Below are 13,030 nucleotides of genomic sequence, written 5' to 3' on the forward strand. Positions count from 1 at the left end.
TTTCTTAGGTCTAGAAGAGGATAAAGGGTAAAATGAAATTGGATCAGAGCACTTAAAATTAATTGAACTTCACTTCCAATAAGACTAAAATAAGTATATGAAGAATTCATGACTGGTTTGTATAAATGTATAGTTTATAAGAAAATGATATTTTAAGATTTACTAATTTTAAAATGCTAACAGATTAAAAATAACAATTAGAGAATTAGTCCATGAATAGGACCCCAACAAAGAAAATTATATAACAAAACACACCAGAATATCATTAGGGATGAAGGCTATTCTAATTAGACAAACACAATTGTATATAATAAGTATAAAATGATGAAACTTTTCTATCCTAAGGACACCATTTCATTAATATTCAGATCAAATCTCCTTACTTCAGTGTACTAAGAGAATTTAAAAACATTGAACAGATGGCTATCATTCCTTATTAGAAGTAGGTGTTTACACAGAAAATATTTGTGATTCATTGAGTTTGACAGAAAATCAAATATGGTGAGTTGAAACATAATTGTGTGTGAAACTAAAAATCATAATATGCATTATAAGTATAACATGTATATTATAATATGCACTATAATGTACATTTCAAAAGGTTCTAAAAAGAAAGGAGAATCATACCACATGCTCCACCATCTCCCAGAGTTTGCTCAAATTCATGTGCACTGAATCAGTGATGCTACCTAACCATCTCTTCCTCTGCTTACTCCTTCTCCTCTTTCCTTCCATCTTTCCCAATATCAGAGCCTTTTCCAATGAGTCAGCTCTTCGCATAAGGTGGCCAAAGCATTGGAGCTTCAGCTTTCACTTCAGTCCCTCCAATGAATACTCAGGGCTGATTTCCTTTTGGAATGACAATATCATCACTATTATTAAATTTTTTGCATCATCATTATTATATGGACACCAGCTTTGGAAAAAAATAACATTCATACTTTTAAACTAGGTTTTAATTTAGTGTTGGGCATTCTATTGATCCAACTGAAAAAGAAAAATTAAACTGTCAAGACTAATCCCTTGAAGGCTGATCCATTTTTTCAAGCAATCCTGATCAATACGAGGCTCAGACATTGGCTCCTTGATCATAGGTGGTGATGGGACAGGAGGGACTGGCCCTCCCACAACCATACATATTGGGAAGGTTGGGAAGGCAAAATAAAGCCAGGAGCCAAAATTCTGCCATGTCCCCCAGGTTTCCTATTATTTGTATCCATGTATACATGACTTCATCACAACAAACTGGAAAATTTTAGAGAGATGGGAATACCAGACCATATGACCTGCCTCTTGAGAAACATGCATGCAGGTCAAGAAGCAACAGTTAGAACTGGACATGGAACAACAGACTGGTTCCAGATCAGGAAAGGAGTATGTCAAGGCTGCATATTGTCACCCTGCTTATTTAACTTCTATGCACAGTACATCATAAGAAAGGCTGAGCTGGACGAAGCACAAGCTGGAATCAAGGTTGCCAGAGAAATATCAATAACCTCAGATATGCAGATGACACCACCCTTATGGCAGAAAGTGAAGAAGAACTGAAAAGCCTCTTGATGAAAGTGAAAGAGGAGAGTGAAAAAGTTGGCTTAAAGCTCAACATTCAGAAAACTAAGATCATGGCATCTGGTCCCATCACTTCATGGCAAATAGATGGGAAATAATGGAAACAGTGATAGACTTTATTTTGGGGGGGCTCCAAAATCACTGCAGATGGTGACTGCAGCCATGACATTAAAAGATGCTTGCTTCTTAGAAGGAAAGTTATGACCAACCTAGACAACATATTAAAAAACAGAGGCATAACTTTGCCAGCAAAGATCCATCTAGTCAAACCTATGGTTTTTCCAGTAGTCATGTATGGATGTGAGAATTGGACTATAAAGAAAGCTGAGCACCAAAGAATTGATGCTTTTGAACTCTGGTGTTGGAGAAGACTCTTGAGAGTCCCTTAGACTGCAAGGAGATCCAACCAGTCCACCCTAAAGGAAATCAGTCCTGAATATTCATTGGAAGGATAGATGCTAAAGCTTTACCTCCAATACTTTGGCCACCTGATGCAAAGAACTGACTCATTGGAAAAGACCCTAATGCTGGGAAAGATTAAAGGCAGGAGAAGAAGGGACAACAGAGGATGAGATGGTTGGATGGCATCACCAACTCAATGGACATGAGTTTGAGTATGCTCCGGGAGTTGGTGATGGACAAGGAAGCATGGCGTGCTGCAGTCCTTGGGGTCTCAAAGAGTCAGATATGACTGAGTGACTGAACTGATACATGACTTCTGCCTTCTATTCTGAAATTGGTTTTCATTCACAGCTTTCCTCTTTCATTCACAAGTCCTCTAACTCGTTGAGACTGGCTCCTTGTATTTACAAACTTATTATTTTTCTACCCATTCCACTTACAGATTAATTAAATAACAGTGTTAAAAATTTATTAACAGGTTAGCAATTCCAGATATAAGAAGCTTGAAAGTAGCCACTTAACAAGCAAAAAGCTGAACAGACTGAAAACTCAATAACTTTTCTAAGACGTGTAACACAGGCGAGGTCAAACCATTATAGAGGCATACAGGTGAGTACAAAGAGTCACAGCTGATTACAGCAAAAACTTATTAAAAAAAAAAACACACACAAAAAAAACACAAAAAACTACCTTAGAAACCAGGCAGTGCTGGCATAGGAAAGCCTAAACTGCAGGCTCAGTGTGTACAAGTGCTCTGCTGTGCTGTGCTAAGTCGCTTCAGTTGTGTCTGATTCTTTGTGACACTATGTACCATAGCCCACCAGGCTCCTCTGTCCATGGGATTTTCCAGGCAAGAATACTCAGTGTGTGCAAGACTGAAAGTTAAAAACTCCAGACACCTAGCCATGGCAGGGGTGGGAGACAGGCTCATTTTTAAAACGCTCCAGAACTTCTTAATAAGGACTGCCCTCAGGAGAAGATGCTTCACCACACCTAACGTGCTAAGTTTCAATCAGAATCTAAGTGATCTGGAGGAAAAGAAATGCCCAACTCCAGGCCTCTCAAGCTATCCTCTCCCGCCTTAGGGAACTGTGGGATAACTAAGAAGTACATGGAGGTTCAATCCAGAGGCGTAGGCTCACTGAAAACTGAGACCTAATTACAGAACTATAAAATGCCTCCTTTCCTCCACATCTTACTGCCATACTACCAAAGGCCTACATATACCTGGTACATCATGTCCAGCTATTAAGAAAAAAAATTACAAGGCATACTCAAAGACAAAAACAGATTTTGACGTTCATGTTAGTAGTTCATATGGAAAATTCTTCATTTTGTTGGTAATATTTTTTCACAATAAAAATATTTGTTTTACACCTTTGTTGAGCACCTACTATGTGTCTGGTTATGTTATATAATATAAACATAATGTAATATAAATATAATTGTGAAAACATAACAAATGTACATTTTCATGTATTGCAAAGGGACCAGGAAGGAAGAAGTATAGTAAGCTAAAATATAAAGCTACTAGTGAGTACATTTAAAATCTGGTGTTCCTTTAGGGCCATGGCCCATAAGAGAGCTAAGAAAATGAAGTTAAGCCTGGAGATACTACATATTAGGAAATGAACTTGTATCTCTACAGTAAATCAGGATCCTCCAAAGAGTCTACAGTTGTCCTAAAACAATAGTGTCTCCTGGACTCCAGACTTGGCAAACCCAAATGTATTCTAGAGGAAAAGAAACCTAATTTAAATCCTCAGAATTCCCATAGATCATATTATTAAAATATGAGTTCAGAGTTAATATTCACCAAATACAAAAGGAAATGTTACCATGCATGAGTTGAGAGAAACAGCAAATAGAATATTTAGACCACACAAGGACTTCAGATTTTCAATTACCAAACATACAGTATTTAAAATTGGCTGTCTCAACACATGCCAGCATTCCCCTACATTCTTAAACATATGAATTACAGTAATAATTTTTAATATCTTGTTGACTAATTATGTCAACAGTGCCAATTCTGGCTTTGTTCTTTAATTAATTTTTCTTCTCATCATAGGTCATATATTCTTGCATCTTTGCATGCCTGAGAATTTTTTTTACTGAAATCCAGACATTACGAATTTTCATCTTATTAAGTGCTAGATATGTTTGTATTTTTATTAAGCACTTTTGGGTTTTGTTCTGAGATGTATTTAAGTTACCTGGAAATCATTTGATCCTATTGAGCCTAGTTTTTCAGGTTTTTTAGGTAGAATCAAAGAAGCCTTTATTCTAGGGCTAACTTTGTCCACTATCACCCCTCCACTCTACCTGATGCACCATAAACTCCAAGACTGCCTCTCTGACTTGTGGGGACACAAACTATTCTTGGCCCTGTATGAGAGCCAAGGATTTTGCCCCTGATCCTTTAGAGTGGTTCCTTCCCTACCCTGAGTGGTTTCCTCACAGGTATGTGCTCATTGTGACTCAATTGAAGACTTAAGAGAGATCTGCAAATCTCTGAAGTTATTTCTCTGCGCTCCTCTCTTATTGCTGTCTTTTCCTCTTGAGAGATTTTCTGATTTTCAGGGACCATATGGAATACTGTGGCTTATAATCTGAGGCAATCACAGGGTGAGACAGAAATTGAAATTCTGGCTACCAACTACTAGAACACAAGGGATCAACTACCAGAAAAAGGAAAACTCAGAAAGTAAGCCCCCAATTCTAGCACAATTTCCGGTAGTGTATTTGCTGACACCTAAACTATGGTGGGCTGCCATCTATGGGGTTGCACAGAGTTGGACACAACTGAAGCGACTCAGCAGCAGCAGCAGCAAACTATGTAGATGAGAGGTATCAACTACAAATGGGTACTTGCCATGCGCACTTGCCATCTCCCTCTACAAGGATTAAATCATGTGTGCTGCAGCTTCGGATTTTCAACACCCCTTGAAAGGAGTTTAGAGTTGAGAACAGAGATGAGGCATTCTGTGCTCAGAGAAAAACTGGCAAGACAGGCCTTCAGATAGTTAGATATTTTCAGGAGTTGATTTTATGAGCCCAATACTTGTATCTCCTCATCTACAAAAGCACTAAAATCCTTCATGGTGACAACTGTTCCTCATGACCAGAAAAAGTTTCATAAGACTAGTAGGCAACTTCAGGAGAAACAAATGCTCGATTGCATGTGTTCCTCTTCACCAAAGTCACACATCTACTGTCCTCCCCCCACACCTCACTGGGACAGTTTCTCAGCACTGTCTGAGGTGCTGACTTCCGGACTGCAGTCCTCATTTTGCCACAAATAAAACTTAGCTCTCAACTTACATGTTGTGTGTTTTTTTAAGTCGACAGAGGTAAGACCAAGTGAAAAATAACTGATACAAGAAAATCCCTAAATATAGGTTCTAGTAGTCTCATAATGCTGCTGAAACAAAAGCTGGAATTCAGGATACACCAAATCAGAATACACCAGGAACTCTGAGTGCAGTCCAGGATATCAGATGTGGTAAATAAAGGGCTGTAACACAAGACGACAAACCAGAAACAGACCAGTCCAAAGTCTAAAACTCATTTTCTGTCTGCATTCAAGAAGAAAATTAAATCTTCCCTAGGAGGATTATATCTTCATGAACCTATTCATGAAGGTAATTCACATATTACCTTTGACTTTCAATTTTTAAAGAAAATAGGTACACAGGAAAATAAGATGAGGAAGATTACTTAAAACCCAATAGGAAAAGACAGATAATATAAAGTGGTTAATGATGCACACAGATATCAAAATAACTATAATTACTATGCTCAAGAAAACAGATTAAAAGATTATGAATTTTATCAAAGAACTGGCATCTATTTTTGAAATCAATTTAAAAGTCAAAAACTAAAATTAATGACTAAAATTAAAAATTTTAAACAGCAGGCACATATGTACACATTGTATAATCCCATTTATATAAATTTCTAGAAAATGCAAACTAGGCAGAAGAGTAGTTGCTTGAGGTTTGAAGGGATCAGAAAAAGTAATTACAAAAGCTCATGAAGAAACATTTATCTTGACTGCGGTGACAGTTTCACAGATGTATACATATGTCAAAACTTACCAACCTGTACACTTACACATATGTACTTTATTGTATGCTAATTATACCTTGATAATATTGTTTTAAAATAAAACAACAAGGGACTTCCTTGAAGGTTCATTGGTTTAGAATCCATGCTTCCATTGCCGGGGGCACAGGTTCGATTCCAAGCCGGGGAACTAAGATCCCACATGCCATGCAGTGCAGCCAAAATAAATTAATTAATTAAATAAATAAAACAATTACACTATCATTTAGGTTTAACACATATGTGGAACTTATGACAAAAATATGTCTAAAGGCAGAGGGGATAAATGGAGTTAAAAGCTATAAAGGTCTTGTAAAGTGTTGACAATATTAATCAAAGGTAGACTCTGATAAGTCAATTATGTATTTACACTGTAGGGTGATCACTAAAAGAATAAAATATGTATAATAAACAAAGAAATAGAATGAGAAGAAATAAAATACAAAAATTGTTTTGTTTATTTAAAGGAAAGCAAAGAGGAAGAGAAAAAACAGAAAAATACTAGACAAAAAGCTAGTGTGTAGGAAAATGATAGATTTAAACATGCATATATTGATAATTACACAAGGGCAAATGCACTAAAATTGTAATTAAAAGACAACTGTCATAAGGATTTAAAAAGTAAAGGAAAAATAAAACTTGAGAGTGTTTATCTTCTACAGACCTTCAAAAAATTTCTAAAGGTTGTACTTCAAGGAAAATGAACCAGACTCTGGGAATGACATCATTTCCACAGAAAGAAATATCTGAGACAAGAAAGAATGGTGAGAAAAGAAACTGACCAACACATATCAAATCTACACAATGTTTGTATAATATAATAAAAATATTAATGTGGAATTAAAAAAAAAGAACCAGAATACTCAACAACAATCCCATATAAGAAAATGTTGACTTTAGTTAAAACATTCTAATAATTTTTATCATTTGGGAAGTGCTTAAAACATCGATTAGCTGTAGAGTTGCTAGGTTTTTAAATTTTACTTGAAATAGTGATATTTCAAGGGTAGACACTAAAAGAGTAGGTATTGAGAGTATAATTTATAAACCAAAGGAGGAGTAGAGGAGGGGTAGAAAAGTGAAAGAAACAGAGAAATGGACAAAATTTGTTTATCCTCCCTTCCCAAAAAAAGGACAAAAAGAAGGAAAAGTTACATAATAGGAAAAACACAAAAAAGTGGGAGAATCAGATCACAATATAAAAGTAATATATTGACCATATATAGTATAATAATTGTTAGAAGATAGAAAACTGACAGAAAAACGAAATCAAAGATGAATGCTTGCAAGAGAGACATGAGAATATAGAAAGGTTGAAAACAATAGGTATAAAATTGTGTATCAGACAAAACTAACCAAAAGAAAGCTAGAATGGGTATGAATTCTAGACGAATAGATTTTAAGTGAAAAAATAATATTAGGACTAAAGAGGGTAATTACATAGTGACAAACATTAAATTCTCCAGGTAAATACAATAATCTTCAGGCCGGCACAGTACATCATGTAAGATAAATTCAAACTATATAAAACAAAATCTGATAGAACTAGATGGAGAAATTAAGAAACCTACTGCACAGTGTGAGATTTGAACATCCCTCTGTTATTTATTGATAGGTCATGTAGACAACAAACTTTAACAAACAAACAGAATATCTGAATAATAAAATTAAAACTTGACTTAATAGACATACTGAACTCTGCATATAGCAATTAGAGAATGCATACTCTTCTAACATGCATTGAAAACTTTACAAATTGATCATGTTACAAAAGAAATCTTAGCAAAATTCAAAGATTAGATATCACACAGACCACAGTTCCAAACACAATATAATTAATCAGCAATCAATAAACAAAGTTAATGATTTTTATATCTCACAGTCCAGAAAATTTTAAAACGTATTTCAAAATAATTCACTCATAAAACAAAAATTCTAACCAAAGTGGGGAAATATTTAGAATTGAACAATTTTTTTCAACAGAATTTACTTGTACATTTTCCATTTTCTATAATATTTGAAGACATAGGATAGCTTTGAATAAGCTTTCTACAATACTGTGTTTTAAGCTTATCCAGTAAACTAAAATGCGGTACAACTTTTACACAACTTAGGAGATTAAAAAAAAAAAAATCTCCACAAGAGAAAACAACTGAGCAGCCCTGGTTTAAAACATTTTCCCAGAAAAAAACAGATAAACAATTGCATCAAAAGGCAGTTTTCAAATATTTAAATTACACTAGGACTCCTTTCCAAAAAATTCCATATCAAATATGTAGAATGCCAAAAAAAAGCATTACAAAATCGGAAATTTAGTCACCAATTGCTTACATTACAAAAGAAGGCCTGAACTCACCTAGAAAGCATATTAAAAAGCAGAGACATTACTTGCCAACAAAGGTCCATCTAGTCAAGGCTATGGTTTTTCCAGTTGTCATGTATGGATGTGAGAGTTGGACTATAAAGAAAGCTGAGCACCAAAAAATTGATGCTTTTGAACTGTGGTGTTGGAGAAGACTCTTGAGAGTCCCTTGGACTGCAAAGAGGTCCATTGTAAATGAGATCAGTCCTGAGTGTTCATTGGAAGGACTGATATTGAAGCTTAAGCTCCAATACTTCGGCCACCTCATGTGAAGAAGTGACCCATTTGAAAAGACCCTAATTCTGGGAAAGATTGAAGGCAGGAGGAGAAGGGGACAACAGAAGATGAGATGGTTGGATGGCATCACCGACTGAATGGACTTGAGTTTGGGTAAACTGCAGGAGTTGGTGATGGACAGGGAGGCCTGGCGTGCTGCGATTCACGGGGTCGCAAAGAGTCGGACACGACTGAGTGACTGAACTGAACTAAACTGAGGCCTGAACATCTATAAACTAAATATTCAACTTAAAGAAAAGAGAATATACCTGGAAGGTGATATTAAAGACAAGAACAAATAATAATTAAATTGAAGGTAAAAATAAAATACAAAGAATCTACAAAGCTAAAAATGTTGACATTTTATAAAACACACAACTCTCTTACCAGATTAATGAATAAAAAAAGGGAGATGGCTGAAAAAAGTACTATAAATGAAAAAGGTACATAGTCACAAACACCAAAAAAATGGGATACAAAATGAACAAACTTTTTGAAAAATATTTAATGTGCCAAAACTGATTAAGGAAGCATAAAACTTGAATTATTCTAAAACCATGAAAAAAATTCTTCAGTAGTTCAAATATCTTTCTGTAAAGAGAATGTCATATCTGGACAGTTTGATAAGGCTCTCTTTTAAACATTCAAGTAACAATTAACTTCAATCTTTCAAAAACTCTTTCCTCTAGGACTTTATAGTTCATGAAAATATCTATTTAAAAGAGTAAATATTGACTAAGATGGCTAATGCTAATTTAAACTGGAAATTCAGATGTTGTTATTTTTTCTCAGACATATTCCATAGCTTACGAAAAAAATTTCTCAGAACTTAAGCACTGCAGTTCCTGAAATCCTATAGGCTACAAGCTTGGTACAAACATCCAGTTGGAAGAGGGTAAAAGAGGGCTGAATCTATAGTTACAGAGCACTTTACATAAAATGTAGGAAAAATCAATTATCCATGTTTGGGAGGGATATGCTAGGGTGCTTTTTCCTGAGTTTAGGTAAGAGTTTCATGGTGCCCATTTTAAACTGAAACATTTCATTATCGTATCAAAGATACCTTGACAGGTGTTTGCAATGAATAATTCCAAGACATACAAAACCAAATCTCATTTTTCTCAACGTATATTTAATGAGCACAAAGATCAACAAGGGCTTCCCAGGTGATGCTAGTGGTGGAGAACCCATCTGCTAAGGCAGGAGATATAAGAGCTGAGAGTTGGATCCCTGGGTCAGGAAGATCCCCTGGAGGAGGGCACAGCAACCCACTGCAGTATTTCTGTCTGGAGAATCCCCATGGACAGAAGAGACTGACAGGCTAAAGTCTGTAGAGTTGCAAAGAGTCGGACATGACTGAAGCAACTTAGCACAGCATAGCACATAGGTTAACAATAGTCCAATTTCAGTATTTTTTTCCACAAATATTATTTATGCAGCTCCTAAAAGTACTGGGGATACATTTGTTTAACACATACCATGTTGTGCAGATTGTGGCAGGTGACTAGTTTGAGCCTAAAGCTGGGATTCAGAGAGGTCTGATGAATTTAAAGGAAAAAATTCTAACAACTTAAATAATTTTATCTTCTTGAAATATTCTAGCTGAGTATAAAAAGAAATAGGCAAGACAACACTGCTTCTAAAGCATATATTACCATGAAGCTCAGCCCATGATCCAAGTATGAGCCCTGTGAGACATGGAAGCATCATGCTCTTCGGGTACTTAGGAATAAAATAATATGCAATTCACAGATGCAAACAGAAACATTTTTTCCATTCTTGGGTGGAAATTGGTACAAATCTAAAAGAGGAAGGATTTCATGGAGTTCATCTTTATTTTAGCAGTTTGAGAGATTATAATTTTGGGAGCACTAGGAAACCAGACGGAGAAGGCAATGGCACCCCACTCCAGTACTCTTGCCCGGAAAACCCCATGGACAGAGGAGCCTGATAGGCTGCAGTCCATGGGGTCGCTAAGAGTCGGACACGACTGAGTGACTTCACTTTCACTTTTCACTTTCATGCACTGGAGAAGGAAATGGCAACCCACTCCAGTGTTCCCTGGAGAATCCCAGGGATGGGAAGCCTGGTGGGCTGCCGTCTACGGGGTCGCACAGAGTTGGACACGACTGAAGTGTCGGACTCAGAGTCAGACTGAAGCAACGCAGCAGCAGCAGGAAACCTGAGGATAGGCATGGATCTCAAACTGAGTAGGTTAAAACATGAAGCCACAGCAATGGAAGCACCAGGCAGTGGACATCAACAGAAGGCACTAAAACAGAATACAGATTCATAAGCCTATATCATATGACCCTGGGGACTGCAAGAAATAAATGTTTGAGATTTAGAAGAAGGCTGGAGTGGATACATGTATATGCATGGCTGAGTCCCTTCACTGTTCACCTGAAACTACCACAGCATTGTTAATCAGGATTGTTAATACAAAATAATTGTACTTTATAAATACAAAATACAAAGTTAAAAAAAAGAAGCTTAGAAATTAGAGGTTTCAAAGAGTCAGTGAAATTGCTTTACGCACATAAATATGACCCTCTGTTGCTGTTCAGTTGCTCAGCTTTGCGACTCTTTGCGACCCCATGGACTGCAGCACGCCAAGCTTCCCTGTCCTTCACTATTTCCCAGAGTGTATAAATATGACCCTCTAACCCAATTTAATACCTTTAACTAAAATAAACATTTGTAAATTGACAGCCAAACTCCAAGGTGGCTCCTACCGAGTCTCACCTCTTGCTAGTTATCCTTTGTGTAGAATCTTCTCACACTGAACTGTGACTGGCTTGTATGACAGGTGATAAATTGTTGAAGTGACAATAAGTGACTTCCAAGACCAGGTGTGAAAGACACTGCAGTTTCCACCTTGGTCTCTCTCTTGAATTGCTCACTCTAGGGGAATCAGCTGTCATGTCTTGGGGACAATCAAGTGGTAAGGAACTGAGGGCTCCAGCCAATAGCTTGCACCAACTCGCCATCCACTTGAGAGAGTCATCTTGGAAGAGAACTTTCAAGACAAGCCTTCACATACCTGTAGCCCTGGCTGAAATAGTCACACAACCTCATGAGACATCCCAAGGTGTAACCAGCCAAACTCCTCCCAAATTCCTAACCCAGAGAAAACGTGACATCAAAAATATTTATTATTGATTTAAGTCCCTGAATTTTTGGATAGTTACCTAGCAAAAAAACTCTAAGCTCTGTAATTATCCTGACAGCTAATAGGAGCCACTTGAGAATCAGAAGCATGGAAATAACAAAACCTAATAAGATATATGATTTATGATGAAAGATCTAATATCACAAAATAGAAAATAATGCTTACTTTACCTTAATAAAGTGTTTGACATTATGATGACAGAGCAAAAGAAACTTTGTGGAAAGAATCTTCACAGCATGAAAGTCTTGATAATTGAGTAATTTTAAAGGGCAACCTTTGGGTAGAAAATGTCACTAATGATATTTTCTTTTGATCACTACTATAATTCACATGATGTGTCATTTTCTTACCGTATTTTATAACGTTTTAGCCAGAGTTTTGATTCATATATTACCAATAAAATAAAAAAGATAGGAGTTATTTTAAAGGATCTATGTGTGTCTATATTTTAAAGGATCTATTCATTATTATTATTTATTATTATTATTTTAGAGGATTAGTTATTTTAAAGGACCTATTCATTCAGTGTCCATGCAAACTGAATGAATAATAATACATTATAATTTAGCTGTTAGGGGTACTTTTTCATCTTTGAGCATGCAAGCAATATTGCTTTCAAGTTTTAATCTAGTAACGTTTACAATTTATCTCTGATATAAAAAGAATAAACAAGCAAAACAAATAAGGAACCACATCATACTCCGGATTGCCAACAAAATGCATTTTACAGAAAAGAGCTAAACGTATACAGCCCATTAGAATCCACTGTTCCATTCTTGTTTGAAGTCCTACTTCCATAGAATCCACTTTTTATTTAGTTCTTATATAATATGTGGACACATACGTAGTGTTATGGACTTCAAGGCTGTGTTATAGGTATTTTATTAAAGAGTTACTTATGTAGCTTTATTATAAGGTTTGATGGAGATAATTTAATATTTAATATTTATATATTAAATACTAATGTATATGCAAATTTGTATATGTAAATTTATTTCCTATCCTGAACATCACAACTGTTTCTATGACTTAATCACTGTAGAATATCACTGACATTTATTTTTCTGTATGTGAAGGCATGAAAATCTGTGGTTAGAATATTGGTATATTTCTCGATACTTTCAATTCAAAGAACTGTTTGT

At 35.9% G+C, this 13,030-nt stretch overlaps 1 protein-coding gene across 14 annotated transcripts in view; it reads right to left on the reverse strand.

Annotated features, from left to right (window-relative positions):
• Window positions 1-13,030, reverse strand: part of TMEM117 (transmembrane protein 117) — a 675,006-nt gene that overhangs the window by 566,455 nt on the left and 95,521 nt on the right. The gene's annotated exons all lie outside the window — the stretch shown is intronic.

The sequence above is a fragment of the Bos grunniens genome, chromosome 5, assembly GCF_055505025.1.
Source record: "Bos grunniens cultivar Pamir isolate PY7600 chromosome 5, Bosgru_T2T1.0, whole genome shotgun sequence".
In the NCBI taxonomy this organism is placed as follows: domain Eukaryota; kingdom Metazoa; phylum Chordata; class Mammalia; order Artiodactyla; family Bovidae; genus Bos; species Bos grunniens.